This window comes from Crinia signifera, chromosome 5 (assembly GCF_055691185.1).
Source record: "Crinia signifera chromosome 5, ASM5569118v1, whole genome shotgun sequence".
Lineage (NCBI taxonomy): Eukaryota > Metazoa > Chordata > Amphibia > Anura > Myobatrachidae > Crinia > Crinia signifera.
Window position 1 is genome coordinate 6,908,712 of NC_139221.1, and position 16,409 is coordinate 6,925,120.

Genomic DNA, 16,409 nt, shown 5'->3' on the forward strand with positions numbered 1-16,409 from the left:
GCCCTCTCCTACCCCCAGGTGGCATCTCCTGCACTGTAGCCCCATTCACACCACCCCACACACCCCACAGGCATGGCCAAACTATGGCCCTCCAACAGTGGCAAAACTACATGGCCCATCATGCCTTGCCCTGCTATTAGCGAATGCTAAAACTATGGCAAGGCATGCTGGGATGTGTAGTTTCACAGCAGCTGGAGGGCCGCAGTTTTGCCATGCCTGGTCTATAGGGTTGGAAGGCCATTTCAGTGTCTGTGACCACGATTAGTGAATATCTACACCCCAGTGGGCCGCTTCTCTGGGCAAGGTGCCTTGGCTGCCACCACTGTGCTTGGCACAGGTTACTCTTCACAGCTGTGGCTCACGGGGATGGTGACCATGGCGACTTTGTGGGGTGGACCTGTCGAATATGTTACTAGACGGTGTCTATCCATTACTCGCGTATTAGTGAGTGCGCCCACTCTTCTCGTGTATTAGTGAGTGCGCCCGCTCTTCTCGCGTATTAGTGAGTGCGCCCGCTCTTCTCGCGTATTAGTGAGTGCGCCCGCTCTTCTCGCGTATTAGTGAGTGCGCCCGCTCTTCTCGCGTATTGGTGAGTGCGCCCACTCTTCTCGCGTATTAGTGAGTGCGCCCGCTCTTCTCGTGTATTGGTGAGTGCGCCCACTCTTCTCACGTATTAGTGAGCGCGCCCACTCTTCTCGTGTATTAGTGAGCGCGCCCACTCTTCTCGCGTATTAGTGAGCGCGCCCGCTCTTCTCGCGTATTAGTGAGTGCACCCGCTCTTCTCGCGTATTAGTGAGTGCGCCCGCTCTTATCGCGTATTAGTGAGTGCGCCCGCTCTTATCGCGTATTAGTGAGTGCACCCGCTCTTCTCGTGTATTAGTGAGTGCGCCCGCTCTTCTCGTGTATTAGTGAGTGCACCCACTCTTCTCGTGTATTAGTGAGTGCGCCCGCTCTTCTCGCGTATTAGTGAGTGCGCCCGCTCTTCTCGTGTATTAGTGAGTGCACCCACTCTTCTCGTGTATCGTGAGTGCACGGCCTCCTGGAGTCTGATTAATAGCGTCCTAGCTGTTGTTGTTATACCCTTGGCGACTGGTGCTGCTGGATCAGAGCCCAACTGTGGTGGGCTGGCATTGACCGGGCATGCAAGGACAATATTTATTATTCTAATGTCCAGCAGCTGGAGGGCCGCAGTTTTGCCATGCCTGGTCTATAGGGTTGGAAGGCCATTTCAGTGTCTGTGACCACGATTAGTGAATATCTACACCCCAGTGGGCCGCTTCTCTGGGCAAGGTGCCTTGGCTGCCACCACTGTGCTTGGCACAGGTTACTCTTCACAGCTGTGGCTCACGGGGATGGTGACCATGGCGACTTTGTGGGGTGGACCTGTCGAATATGTTACTAGACGGTGTCTATCCATTACTCGCGTATTAGTGAGTGCGCCCACTCTTCTCGTGTATTAGTGAGTGCGCCCGCTCTTCTCGTGTATTAGTGAGTGCGCCCGCTCTTCTCGCGTATTAGTGAGTGCGCCCGCTCTTCTCGCGTATTAGTGAGTGCGCCCGCTCTTCTCGCGTATTAGTGAGTGCGCCCGCTCTTCTCGCGTATTGGTGAGTGCGCCCACTCTTCTCGCGTATTGGTGAGTGCGCCCGCTCTTCTCGCGTATTAGTGAGTGTGCCCACTCTTCTCGCGTATTAGTGAGTGCGCCCACTCTTCTCACGTATTAGTGAGCGCGCCCACTCTTCTCGTGTATTAGTGAGCGCGCCCACTCTTCTCGCGTATTAGTGAGCGCGCCCGCTCTTCTCGCGTATTAGTGAGTGCACCCGCTCTTATCGCGTATTAGTGAGTGCGCCCGCTCTTCTCTTGTATTAGTGAGTGCGCCCGCTCTTATCGCGTATTAGTGAGTGCACCCGCTCTTCTCGCGTATTAGTGAGTGCGCCCGCTCTTCTCGCGTATTAGTGAGTGTGCCCGCTCTTCTCGTGTATTAGTGAGTGCGCCCGCTCTTCTCGTGTATTAGTGAGTGCACCCACTCTTCTCGTGTATTAGTGAGTGCGCCCGCTCTTCTCGCGTATTAGTGAGTGTGCCCGCTCTTCTCGTGTATTAGTGAGCGCGCCCGCTCTTCTCGCGTATTAGTGAGTGCACCCGCTCTTCTCGCGTATTAGTGAGTGCGCCCGCTCTTCTCGCGTATTAGTGAGTGTGCCCGCTCTTCTCGTGTATTAGTGAGTGCACGGCCTCCTGGAGTCTGATTAATAGCGTCCTAGCTGTTGTTGTTATACCCTTGGCGACTGGTGCTGCTGGATCAGAGCCCAACTGTGGTGGGCTGGCATTGACCGGGCATGCAAGGACAATATTTATTATTCTAATGTCCATTGTAGCACCATGCACATAATCCATGAGGGGGGCGTATTTGGATACCTATCGTTTAACATTTTGCCCTTCAACATGAAAACCTGCCCCCTTGCTGACTAGTTGCTGGAGTGAACGCGCCACGTGGACCGACCTCTGACCTGATTGTTCCCGCGAAACCCAAAACACTTTCCATATCTCTGTTAAATATATTTATATTGGCGCCTTGGTTCCCTGAGGCTGAAGTCATTGACACTCCCTTTCTTCCATGCCACAGACTCGGAGCCACAGCTGCCACATTATACCCGGAGCGTATGGGAAGTGCCATATTCCTACGTGCCGCGGGTTATTGCAGGCTCCCACATTATACCCGGAGCGTATGGGCAGTGCCGTATTTCTATGTGCCGTGGGTTATTGCAGGCTCCCACATTATACCCCGGGCGTATGGGCAGTGCCATATTCCTATGTGCCGCGGATTATTGCAGGCTCCCACATTATACCCGGAGCGTATGGGCAGTGCCATATTCCTATGTGCCGCGGGTTATTGCAGGCTCCCACATTATACCCCGGGCGTATGGGCAGTGCCATATTCCTATGCCGCGGATTATTGCAGGCTCCCACATTAGAGTATCAGCTCCCTGTACACCGGGACAGGCCCTGTATTTTCCGATGGCTCCTGCTGAATTCCGCCTTTGTGATCGGATAAGAGGGAAGGAATTTTGCCTAATCTCCCTTCTCTTTTGGTGTGTGCCAGATATATTATTTTGGGAGGTAGTGTAAGGACACATCCTGCGCGGCGAGGTTAATACAGGGACCCATTGCCAAAGCTGCCCGTGACCTTGTCCCAGCCCTGATGCCGGCTCTGCACTGGAGGGGTTAACCCTCGCACAGCCGGCTATTATCAGATAGACCGGTCAGCGCTAAGCCTTATTTCCAATTGACTTGCTGGCGTTGGGCACCGTAGCTTTAAATAAATATTAGTGTTCGTGCTAGCACCCTGCATCTCCCAAAACCAGTGCAGTTCCTCTTGCTGCACGGTCTGCATATCAGTGCTGAAATACAGACCACACTGTGCTAGAAACAACACAGCGGAGAGTGACGCCTGTGGCAAAGGAGAGGAATTGGTGGGTTTTGAAAGTTGCAGGGTGAAGTGATGAAGAACCATGAAGCCTGGGTCCTGCTAAAATCCTACAGAGACCCTCCTGCGTTGTGTTCAGTTACCAGAACGGGGTTATTAGTGGATGAGTGATATAATTATATTGTTGTACCACCGGCCCCGCATGCACACACAGTATATTCATACATGCCTACCTGACCCTCTCCATGAGGGAGACAATTCTCTGTTCCTGGACTTCCCTGGTAATGTAGGATTGCCATCACCTGTGGGGAGCTGGGTAACTGATAAGAAAGGTGTCACCACAGGTGCTGGCAATCATACATTACCAGGGAAGCCCAGGGACAGAGCATTGTGTCCTCCTGGAGAGGGGCATGCTGGGAGGTATGGATAATGTAGGATTGCCAGCACCTGTGGGGAGCTAGGTAACTGATAAGAAAGGTGTCACCACAGGTGCTGGTAATCATACATTACCAGGGAAGCCCAGGAACAGAGCATTGTGTCCTCCTGGAGAGGGGCATGCTGGGAGGTATGGATAATGTATGATTGGCAGCACCTGTGGGGAGCTAGGTAACTGATAAGAAAGGTGTCACCACAGGTGCTGGCAATCATACATTACCAGGGAAGCCCAGGAACAGAGCATTGTGTCCTGGAGAGGGACATGCTGGGAGGTATGGATAATGTATGATTGCCAGCACCTGTGGGGAGCTAGGTAACTGATAAGAAAGGTGTCACCACAGGTGCTGGCAATCCTACATTACCCGGGAAGCCCAGGAACAGAGCATTGTGTCCTCCTGGAGAGGGGCATGCTGGGAGGTATGGATAATGTATGATTGCCAGCACCTGTGGGGAGCTGGGTAACTGATAAGAAAGGTGTCACCACAGGTGCTGGCAATCATACATTACCAGGGAAGCCCAGGAACAGAGCATTGTGTCCTCCTGGAGAGGGGCATGCTGGGAGGTATGGATAATGTATGATTGCCAGCACCTGTGGGAAGTTAGGTAACTGATAAGAAAGGTGTCACCACAGGTGCTGGCAATCATACATTACCAGGGAAGCCCAGTAACAGAGCATTGTGTCCTCCTGGAGAGGGGCATGCTGGGAGGTATGGATAATGTAGGATTGCCAGCACCTGTGGGGAGCTAGGTAACTGATAAGAAAGGTGTAACCACAGGTGCTGGCAATCATACATTACCAGGGAAGCCCAGGAGCAGAGCACTGTGTCCTCCTGGAGAGGGGCATGCTGGGAGGTATGTATAATGTATGATTGCCAGCACCTGTGGTGAGCTAGGTAACTGATAAGAAAGGTGTTTCACCACAGGTGCTGGCAATCATACATTACCAGGGAAGCCCAGGAGCAGAGCATTGTGTCCTCCTGGAGAGAGGCATGCTGGGAGGTATGGATAATGTATGATTGCCAGCACCTGTGGGGAGCTAGGTAACTGATTAGAAAGGTGTCACCACAGATGCTGGCAATCATACATTACCAGGGAAGCCCAGGAACAGAGCACTGTGTCCTCCTGGAGAGAGACATGCTGGGAGGTATGGATAATGTATGATTGCCAGCACCTGTGGGGAGTTAGGTAACTGATAAGAACGGTGTCACCACAGGTGCTGGCAATCCTACATTACCAGGGAAGCCCAGGAACAGAGCATTGTGTCCTCCTGGAGAGGGGCATGCTGGGAGGTATGGATAATGTATGATTGCCAGCACCTGTGGGGAGTTAGGTAACTGATAAGAACGGTGTCACCACAGGTGCTGGCAATCCTACATTACCAGGGAAGCCCAGGAACAGAGCATTGTGTCCTCCTGGAGAGGGGCATGCTGGGAGGTATGGATAATGTATGATTGCCAGCACCTGTGGGGAGCTAGGTAACTGATAAGAAAGGTGTCACCACAGGTGCTGGCAATCATACATTACCAGGGAAGCCCAGGAACAGAGCATTGTTACATAGTTACATAGTAGGTAAGGCTGAAAAAAGACTTGCGTCCATCTAGTTCAACCTGGTATAGATATCCATTGCTGATTTGGTAGGTTCTGGTATTTTACAGACAAATTATATTTCTTATTTGTACCCATGGATGTTTTTCTCCAGTAAATGTTTGTCCAACTTTGCCTTGAACGCATTTAATGAGCCAGCCGTTACCACCTCTCTGGGAAGAGAGTTCCAGAGTTTGACTGTTCTGACCGTAAAGAAATTCTTTCTACTAGCTGAATGAAATCTTTTTTCTTCTAATCTATACTCATGCCCTCGCGTCCTAGATTCCTTTCTAGTAGAAAATAGGGTGTGTGACAGTTCCTTATATTGGCCCTTGATATACTTGTACATGTTGAGCATGTCCCCCCTTAAACGTCTCTTTTCTAATGTAAATAGTCCCAAATTGCTTAATCTCTCCCCGTAGCTTAAATTCTCCATTCCCCTAATAAGCTTTGTTGCACGCCTTTGGACTTTTTCTAATTCTATGATGTCCTTTTTATAGTGTGGGGCCCAGAACTGTACTCCGTACTCTAGGTGAGGTCTCACCAATGCTTTATATAGTGGCATAATTACCCTTGAGTCCCTAGTTTCCATTCCCCTTTTAATACATGCCAGAATTTTGTTGGCCTTTTTTGTAGCTACATTACAATGGGCACTACATCCTAGATTGCTGTCTATTTGGACTCCTAGATCCTTTTCAAGTATGGAATTACCCAGTTCCTCTCCGCTAAGGTTGTAACTTGCACACTGGTTGTGTCTCCCAAGGTGCATAACCTTGCATTTATCTACATTGAACCTCATCTTCCATTTTTTTGCCCACTCATCTAGAATTGCAAGATCATTTTGAAGCATGGTGACATCTTCTGGTGATTTGATGACTTTGCTAAGTTTTGTATCGTCCGCAAAGATGGATACATTGCTGAGTAACCCTATCCCAATATCGTTAATAAAAATGTTAAACAAAATGGGCCCCAAAACCGAACCCTGGGGCACTCCACTTAGTACCGGTATCATATCTGATACGGCACCATTCACAACCACTCTTTGTTCTCTATTACATAGCCAATTCCCTACCCATCTGCAGATATTTTCACCCAATCCTAGGTTCTCCATTTTATTAATCAATCTCTTGTGTGGGACAGTATCAAATGCTTTAGCAAAATCTAGGAAAATCACATCTACAGCATTTCCATTATCGAGGTTTTTGCTAACCTCTTCATCGAACCCTAGTAGATTAGTTTGGCATGAACGATTTTTCACGAACCCATGTTGGTTAGTACTGAGTAGAAGGTGATGATCTAAATATTCCCAGATACCATCCCTTAAAAATCCTTCAAATAGTTTACCCACAATTGATGTTAAACTAACGGGTCTGTAATTAGCTGGATCTTCCTTTTTTCCTTTTTTGAATATTGGCACTACCTCTGCTATTCTCCAATCTTTTGGTACTATACCTGACGATAGTGACTTGCTAAAGATATAATGTAGGGGGGTAGCTAGTTCATCCCTTAATTCCATTAATACCCTCGGATGAATCCCATCTGGCCCTGGTGACTTATTTGTTTTGAGTTTGCTTAGCCTCAGTATTATTTCTTTCGGCGTGAAATCCACAATGAGATCTGGCTTATTTGTCCCGTTTGTGGTAAATGTTCGTTCCACAGTCTGCTCTCCCTTAGTAAATACTGATGAGAAGAACTCATTTAACAGTTTTGCTTTTCCCTTGTCCTCAGTAACACTTTTTCCACTAGTATCAGTTAGTGGGCCTATGTTTTCCTTAATTAAACGTTTAAAAAATTTCTTTGGGTTGTTTTTGCTTTCAGTGGCTATGCACTCTTCATATAATATTTTAGCTGCTTTGATTACCCCTTTACAAGTTTTGTTTGATTCTTTGTATTTTGCGAATGCCTCCTCATTCAAGTTATTTTTATAGAATTTAAAGGCTCTGGTTTTATTGTTGATAGCTGACCTTACTTCTTTGTCCAACCATGGTGGCTTTTTTTTGTTGAATTTACCTTTAGTTACTTTAGGAATGTATTCAATAGTTAGTGAATCAAGCACCTTTTTTAGAGTATCCCACATTTCCTCTGCATTTTTTCCCTCCATAACCGTTTCCCACCCAATTCCTGTTAGGGCTTCCCTGAATAATTCAAAGTTCGCTTTTCTGAAGTTTAGTATTTTTGCAGATCCTTTTTGATGTAATTTACTGAAGTTGATTTCCAGTGAAACCATATTGTGATCACTGTTCCCTAATTGTTCAATTACTTTTGTGTTTGAAACTAAGTCTGTGTTATTTGTTAATACTAAGTCCAAGAGTGCCTCATCACGAGTTGGAGTTTCTACCGTTTGTGTAATAAACTGGTCTTTAAGTAAGCTTAAGAACCCATTGCTTCTTGCTGATTTACCTGTTTCGTTTTCCCAATCAATGTCGGGTAAATTAAAATCCCCCATAATTAATACCTGACCCTGATTTGATGCTTGTTTGATTTGGTTTAAAAGAAGAGACTCTTCCCTTTCATTTATATTTGGTGGTCTATAGCATACCCCTATTATAAATTTGTTTTTTGGTTTCTTATTATTGTCGGTTATCTCTGCCCACACTGTCTCCGAGTTGTCGTCTTCCAGGTCTGTGCTCATATTTTTCTCACATGATGTTAAGTTATTATTTACATATAGGCACACACCCCCGCCCCTTCTATTTTCCCTGTCTTTCCTGTAGAGTGTATATCCCTCCATGTGTCCTCCATTGTGTCCTCCTGGAGAGGGGCATGCTGGGAGGTATGGATAATGTATGATTGCCAGCACCTGTGGGGAGTTAGGTAACTGATAAGAACGGTGTCACCACAGGTGCTGGCAATCATACATTACCAGGGAAGCCCAGGAGCAGAGCATTGTGTCCTCCTGGAGAGGGGCATGCTGGGAGGTATGGATAATATATGATTGCCAGCACCTGTGGGGAGTTAGGTAACTGATAAGAACGGTGTCACCACAGGTGCTGGCAATCATACATTACCAGGGAAGCCCAGGAGCAGAGCATTGTGTCCTCCTGGAGAGGGGCATGCTGGGAGGTATGGATAATGTAGGATTGCCAGCACCTGTGGGGAGCTGGGTAACTGATTAGAAAGGTGTCACCACAGGTGCTGGCAATCATACATTACCAGGGAAGCCCAGGAACAGAGCATTGTGTCCTCCTGGAGAGGGGCATGCTGGGAGGTATGGATAATGTATGATTGCCAGCACCTGTGGGGAGCTAGGTAACTGATAAGAAAGGTGTCACCACAGGTGCTGGCAATCATACATTACCAGGGAAGCCCAGGAGCAGAGCATTGTGTCCTCCTGGAGAGGGGCATGCTGGGAGGTATTGATAATGTAGGATTGCCAGCACCTGTGGGGAGCTAGGTAACTGATAAGAAAGGTGTCACCACAGGTGCTGGCAATCATACATTACCAGGGAAGCCCAGGAGCAGAGCATTGTGTCCTCCTGGAGAGGGGCATGCTGGGAGGTATGGATAATGTATGATTGCCAGCACCTGTGGGGAGCTGGGTAACTGATAAGAAAGGTGTCACCACAGGTGCTGGCAATCATACATTACCAGGGAAGCCCAGGAGCAGAGCATTGTGTCCTCCTGGAGAGGGGCATGCTGGGAGGTATGGATAATGTAGGATTGCCAGCACCTGTGGGTAGCTGGGTAACTGATAAGAAAGGTGTCACCACAGGTGCTGGCAATCATACATTACCAGGGAAGCCCAGGAGCAGAGCATTGTGTCCTCCTGGAGAGGGGCATGCTGGGAGGTATGGATAATGTAGGATTGCCAGCACCTGTGGGGAGCTAGGTAACTGATAAGAAAGGTGTCACCACAGATGCTGGTAATCCTACATTACCAGGGAAGCCCAGGAGCAGAGCATTGTGTCCTCCTGGAGAGGGGCATGCTGGGAGGTATGGATAATGTAGGATTGCCAGCACCTGTGGGGAGCTAGGTAACTGATAAGAAAGGTGTCACCACAGGTGCTGGCAATCATACATTACCAGGGAAGCCCAGGAGCAGAGCATTGTGTCCTCCTGGAGAGGGGCATGCTGGGAGGTATGGATAATGTAGGATTGCCAGCACCTGTGGGTAGCTGGGTAACTGATAAGAAAGGTGTCACCACAGGTGCTGGCAATCATACATTACCAGGGAAGCCCAGGAGCAGAGCATTGTGTCCCGCATGGAGAGGGTCAGGTAGGCGAGTATGACCTGCTATTACACCAGAATATGGTTCTATACCACTCTGCACACCCAGGCTAGCAGCCATGTGGTTGGAGGAAGGAATATTTATGTGGCAGTGGGCTGTGAGGAATGGCCTGGGTGAAAGTTCAGCCTCTCCCTCTGGGCATCTCACATGGGAACACAGATCTGTCATAGTGGCTGGGGTTCTGTTCTAGTTTCCTCCTTGTCAGAGAGGTGCTGGTGTATGGGGGGGGGGGGGGCTAGGGGGGATGGAGAAGGAGACGGACCCTTCCTGACCCTGTGCCTCTGATTCCCATGGGAATACCCGCTGATCTGCTGCACATAGAGCCGGGACCCTGTTGGCACGTGATCCCTGCTTGCTCGGGGCCCACCAGCACCCGGTCTGCTCTGTCATATCATGCTCGACCGTCCCTATTTGTATTTATATAATGCTGTCTTATTTCATAGTGCTTATCAGTAGGAAACCATAATAAGATGAGGCTGCATGTGTTACAGTGCCTCGTGCCTCACTCTGCGTGTCGTTTACCGCTGTGTGTGACTTATACTGTAGGTACAGATATTCCAGACTGGACTGATGCTTCCTGCTACACTGATCGGTGTGTTGCTAGGACTTCTAGTCCCTTATTCCCATTAGGCCTCGGCAGTCACACAGATGCACTCTGCCGTAACCATCTCTAATGAAGTTACGGAGACATGTCATCACTGGAAATGCATTATGGGTACGTGCTGTGCGTTATGTGGAGAATATGTCCGCTGTCTGCTTTTTGTAAATGTAGTGTTTAAGGTTTTACACTTCTGCGGAAATAAAAACCCAATAACATAACGTGTAAGGAAAATAAGGACATTGTAAGTCCATAAGTTGCGCCATTTGTAGGGACTAAATGCTGATGGCTGATGATGTTATCCCTAAATCTAACTGTGCTGGGTAATGTCTCCCTTGCCAAGACCTAGATTTATACAGGGGAACTACTAGTTCCATAACGGCTTAATGTTTTATCTGTTCTATAGTGATTTTCTTTGATCAGTTATTATATGTAGGACTCATTCTTAGGACGTCACTGGTTGCTGCCATATTTCAGTGAATGTCCGTCCCTAAGGTATTATCCTTATGGAGTGAAAACCACCCTACAACAGGACTCTTTTGTATCTGATATTGTTCTGTATCTTACATAAGTCAGTAATCATAACAGTCCTGTGTATTAGCCATGGGCTAATAGCAAAAAATAATGAAATCCGTTACCGCAGCCAGCTACGTCCTCCTCCCCATCTGTACCTCGGTGTCCTCCTCCCTCTCTGTACCACTGTATCCTCCTCCCCTCTCTGTACTGCGCTGTATCCTCCTCCCGATATGTACAGCGGTGTCCTCTTCCCGATCTGTACCGCTGTGTCCTCCTCCCTCTCTATACCGCTGTATCCTCCTCCCCTCTCTGTCCTGCGCTGTATCCTCCTCCCCTCTCTGTCCCGCTATATCCTCCTCCCCTCTCTGTCCCGCGCTGTATCCTCCTCCCCTCTCTGTCCTGCGCTGTATCCTCCTCCCCTCTCTGTCCTGCGCTGTATCCTCCTCCCCTCTCTGTCCCGCACTGTATCCTCCTCCCTTCTCTGTCCCGCGCTGTATACTCCTCCCCTCTCTGTCCCGTGCTGTATCCTCCTCCCCTCTCTGTCCCGCGCTGTATCCTCCTCCCTTCTCTGTCCTGCGCTGTATCCTCCTCCCCTCTCTGTACCACTGTATCCTCCTCCCCTCTCTGTACTGCGCTGTATCCTCCTCCCTTCTCTGTCCCACGCTGTATCCTCCTCCCTTCTCTGTCCTGCGCTGTATCCTCCTCCCCTCTCTGTCCCGCGCTGTATCCTCCTCCCCTCTTTGTACTGCGCTGTATCCTCCTCCCTTCTCTGTCCCGCGCTGTATCCTCCTCCCCTCTCTGTCCCGCGCTGTATCCTCCTCCCCTCTCTGTACCACTGTATCCTCCTCCCCTCTCTGTACTGCGCTGTATCCGCCTCCTGATATGTATTGCAGTGTCCTCTTCCCGATCTGTACCGATGTATCCTCCTCCCCTCTCTGTCCCGCGCTGTATCCTCCTCCCCTCTCTGTCCCGCTATATCCTCCTCCCTTCTCTGTCCCGTGCTGTATCCTCCTTCCCTCTATGTCCCGCTATATCCTCCTCCTCTCTCTGTACCGCGCTGTATCCTCCTCCCCTCTCTGTCCCGCTATATCCTCCTCCCCTCTCTGTCTCGCGCTGTATCCTCCTCCCCTCTCTGTCCCGCGCTGTATCCTCCTCCCCTCTCTGTCCCGCGCTGTATCCTCCTCCCCTCTCTGTCCCGCTATATCCTCCTCCCCTCTCTGTCTCGCGCTGTATCCTCCTCCCCTCTCTGTCCCGCGCTGTATCCTCCTCCCCTCTCTGTCCCGCGCTGTATCCTCCTCCCTTCTCTGTCCCGCGCTGTATCCTCCTCCCCTCTCTGTCCCGCGCTGTATCCTCCTCCCCTCTCTGTCCCGCGCTGTATCCTCCTCCCCTCTCTGTCCCGCGCTGTATCCTCCTCCCCTCTCTGTCCCGCTATATCCTCCTCCCCTCTCTGTCTCGCGCTGTATCCTCCTCCCCTCTCTGTCCCGCGCTGTATCCTCCTCCCCTCTCTGTCCCGCGCTGTATCCTCCTCCCCTCTCTGTCCCGCGCTGTATCCTCCTCCCCTCTCTGTCCCGCGCTGTATCCTCCTCCCTTCTCTGTCCCGCGCTGTATCCTCCTCCCCTCTCTGTACCACGCTGTATCCTCCTCCCCTCTCTGTCCCGCTATATCCTCCTCCCCTCTCTGTCCCGTGCTGTATCCTCCTTCCCTCTATGTCCCGCTATATCCTCCTCCTCTCTCTGTACCGCGCTGTATCCTCCTCCCCTCTCTGTCCCGCTATATCCTCCTCCCCTCTCTGTCTCGCGCTGTATCCTCCTCCCCTCTCTGTCCCGCGCTGTATCCTCCTCCCCTCTCTGTCCGGCGCTGTATCCTCCTCCCCTCTCTGTACTGCGCTATATCCTCCTCCCCTCTCTGTCTCGCGCTGTATCCTCCTCCCCTCTCTGTCCCGCGCTGTATCCTCCTCCCCTCTCTGTCCCGCGCTGTATCCTCCTCCCTTCTCTGTCCCGCGCTGTATCCTCCTCCCCTCTCTGTCCCGCGCTGTATCCTCCTCCCCTCTCTGTCCCGCGCTGTATCCTCCTCCCCTCTCTGTCCCGCGCTGTATCCTCCTCCCCTCTCTGTCCCGCTATATCCTCCTCCCCTCTCTGTCTCGCGCTGTATCCTCCTCCCCTCTCTGTCCCGCGCTGTATTCTCCTCCCCTCTCTGTCCCGCGCTGTATCCTCCTCCCCTCTCTGTCCCGCGCTGTATCCTCCTCCCCTCTCTGTCCCGCGCTGTATCCTCCTCCCTTCTCTGTCCCGCGCTGTATCCTCCTCCCCTCTCTGTACCACGCTGTATCCTCCTCCCCTCTCTGTCCCGCTATATCCTCCTCCCCTCTCTGTCCCGTGCTGTATCCTCCTTCCCTCTATGTCCCGCTATATCCTCCTCCTCTCTCTGTACCGCGCTGTATCCTCCTCCCCTCTCTGTCCCGCTATATCCTCCTCCCCTCTCTGTCTCGCGCTGTATCCTCCTCCCCTCTCTGTCCCGCGCTGTATCCTCCTCCCCTCTCTGTCCTGCGCTGTATCCTCCTCCCCTCTCTGTCCCGCTATATCCTCCTCCCCTCTCTGTCTCGCGCTGTATCCTCCTCCCCTCTCTGTCCCGCGCTGTATCCTCCTCCCCTCTCTGTCCCGCGCTGTATCCTCCTCCCTTCTCTGTCCCGCGCTGTATCCTCCTCCCCTCTCTGTCCCGCGCTGTATCCTCCTCCCCTCTCTGTCCCGCTATATCCTCCTCCCCTCTCTGTCTCGCGCTGTATCCTCCTCCCCTCTCTGTCCCGCGCTGTATCCTCCTCCCCTCTCTGTCCCGCGCTGTATCCTCCTCCCCTCTCTGTCCTGCGCTGTATCCTCCTCCCCTCTCTGTCCCGCTATATCCTCCTCCCCTCTCTGTCTCGCGCTGTATCCTCCTCCCCTCTCTGTCCCGCGCTGTATCCTCCTCCCCTCTCTGTCCCGCGCTGTATCCTCCTCCCTTCTCTGTCCCGCGCTGTATCCTCCTCCCCTCTCTGTCCCGCGCTGTATCCTCCTCCCCTCTCTGTCCCGCTATATCCTCCTCCCCTCTCTGTCTCGCGCTGTATCCTCCTCCCCTCTCTGTCCCGCGCTGTATCCTCCTCCCCTCTCTGTCCGGCGCTGTATCCTCCTCCCCTCTCTGTCCGGCGCTGTATCCTCCTCCCCTCTCTGTCCCGCGCTGTATCCTCCTCCCCTCTCTGTCCCGCGCTGTATCCTCCTCCCCTCTCTGTCCCGCGCTGTATCCTCCTCCCCTCTCTGTCCCGCGCTGTATCCTCCTCCCCTCTCTGTACCGCGCTGTATCCTCCTCCCCTCTCTGTCCCGCGCTGTATCCTCCTCCCCTCTCTGTCCCGCGCTGTATCCTCCTCCCCTCTCTGTCCCGCGCTGTATCCTCCTCCCCTCTCTGTCCCGCGCTGTATCTCCTCCCCTCTCTGTCCCGCGCTGTATCTCCTCCCCTCTCTGTACCGTGCTGTATCCTCCTCCCTTCTCTGTACCGCGCTGTATCCTCCTCCCCTCTCTGTACCGCGCTGTATCCTCCTCCCCTCTCTGTACCACGCTGTATCCTCCTCCCCTCTCTGTACCGCGCTGTATCCTCCTCCCCTCTCTGTACCATGCTGTATCTTCTCCCCTCTCTGTACCGCGCTGTATCCTCCTCCCCTCTCTGTACCGCGCTGTATCCTCCTCCCCTCTCTGTACCGCGCTGGGGTGCGCACTCCTTTGTCACTGACGGCGTCCCTCATTCATAGTTCCCTGGTTGTAGATATTTCTGTGCGTATACAGATGGTGTTACGGTGTCTGCTGATATCTGTGGACATTAGTGTGTTCTCTGGAATTAATGATTGATAGGTAATCAGTGAGAGTGTATGGATGACGTCATTTACACGACTACTCTCCTGGCCAGCATCCAGCATGAAGCGTGATTCCCCCATGTATGTACAAGGTGCAGCGCGGACTGGCTGATGGCACAGGTCACCTATTGTGCAGTGTACAGGTAATAGTAACTCAGGTGTCCCCCCACCTACCTGGTGACTGCAAATGCCATGAACCTGGCATGTCAGGGCATCCTTGTCTGGTGTGCTGGCATTCCCAGATGTCTTTAGATATCAGAAATGTGTTTTTGACTAACTTAATTTTGCAAGTTAAAAGCAAATCTCTGTTGCCTATGTGAAGGGAGGAATATCTTATAACTCTTAATGACACATGCTATCTTGGAATGCATGGATGTTTATGTAAGCCCATTTTATTACCATTCATTATAGTAGGGGGGTTGGGATTGGGTGGGGAAAGTCCAATTAATGAGTGCAGATGCATTTAATGGTCATTACATAGGCTGTGTGCATAATAGTTTTGAAGTGCGGCATAATTTAAATATAACTGTGGCGTTATACCGGCGTTACACTGAAGTGAAACAGAAGGACAGAAGCAACAAGTGAGAAAACCAAAGACTGCTTTGAGTGAGTTCAATTCAGTCTCACAACATACTACTCCTGGCTACTTAATCTGGATATTCAACCATAACATCATCATTATTACATCTGCAAACACCTTTTACTATCACTGTTAATAATTGTATGTGCACTGTCAGTTTTGAAAATGCCCTGCTGTACCTCTAATGACTTCACCTGTCCTGCTCTTCCATTGATTTTAGGTGTCCCCCAAAAATTTTTTCTTGGCCCTCTTCTTCTCTATCTCTATACGTCCTCTCTGGGGGGGTTATTCTGCTTCACTCCTTCTGACAAATTCCTTCTTAGATGGACAAAACCATGTGCACTGCAGGTGGGGCAGATGTAACATGTGCAGACAGAATTAGATTTGGGTGGGGTTTTACTTCAAAGTGAGATCTATATTGCAGTGTAAAAATAAAGCAGCCAGTATGTACCCTGCACAGAAACAAAATAACTCACCCAAATCTAATTCTCTCTGCACATTTTACATCTGCCCCACCTGCAGTGCACTTGGTTTTGTCCATCTAAGAAGGAATTTTCCAGAAGAAGTGAACCAGAATAATCATCTGGGTGAGCTAATTTGCTCACTCACTTCCACTATCACATCTATGCTGATAACACTGAAATCTACTGCTCCTCTCCTGATCGCTCTCCCTCTATCCTCACTCATATCTCCAACTGTCTCTCTGCTGTCTACTCCTGGATGACCCAGCTCTTTTTTAGACTTAAAATATCAAGGACTAAGCTGAACTCTTCCCACCCTCCTGCATAAAACCCGACCATCTCTCATCCTAACCTACTGTTTATGCTCACGTCTTCCCCTTCTGTGTTACCCCTGTCTGTCTAACCCTCCCCTTTAGAATGTAAGCTCTCACGAGCAGGGCCCTCTCTCCTCATGTGCCTTTCTTAGAATATATAAACCTCTGCCACCCTGATCCTGTGTCCTGTCCACTGATGCAACTATCCATATTAACCATGTACTTGTCCTAAACTGTCTTGTGCTGTAATTCGTTATGTGTTTTTGCTAATAACTATGCTCTGTAAAGCGCTGCAGAATATGTATGCGCTATATAAGAAACTGTTAATAAATAAATAAATAAATAATGATGACATAGCTCTGTATAGTGCTCAATAGCTTGCACACCATTATCACACCTGTGT

At 50.6% G+C, this 16,409-nt stretch overlaps 1 protein-coding gene across 2 annotated transcripts in view; it reads left to right on the forward strand.

Moving 5' to 3' along the window:
* The window catches only part of SCAP (SREBF chaperone), a 107,410-nt gene that overhangs the window by 12,018 nt on the left and 78,983 nt on the right, over positions 1-16,409 (forward strand). The window contains exon 1 of one of the 2 annotated variants that reach the window (XM_083186585.1): positions 15,236-15,257. The exons of the other annotated variant lie outside the window; for it this stretch is intronic. The gene's annotated coding sequence lies outside the window, so the exon portion shown is untranslated. Of the gene's footprint in view, positions 1-15,235; positions 15,258-16,409 lie in introns of those variants that run through there. 2 annotated transcript variants of the gene reach the window in all.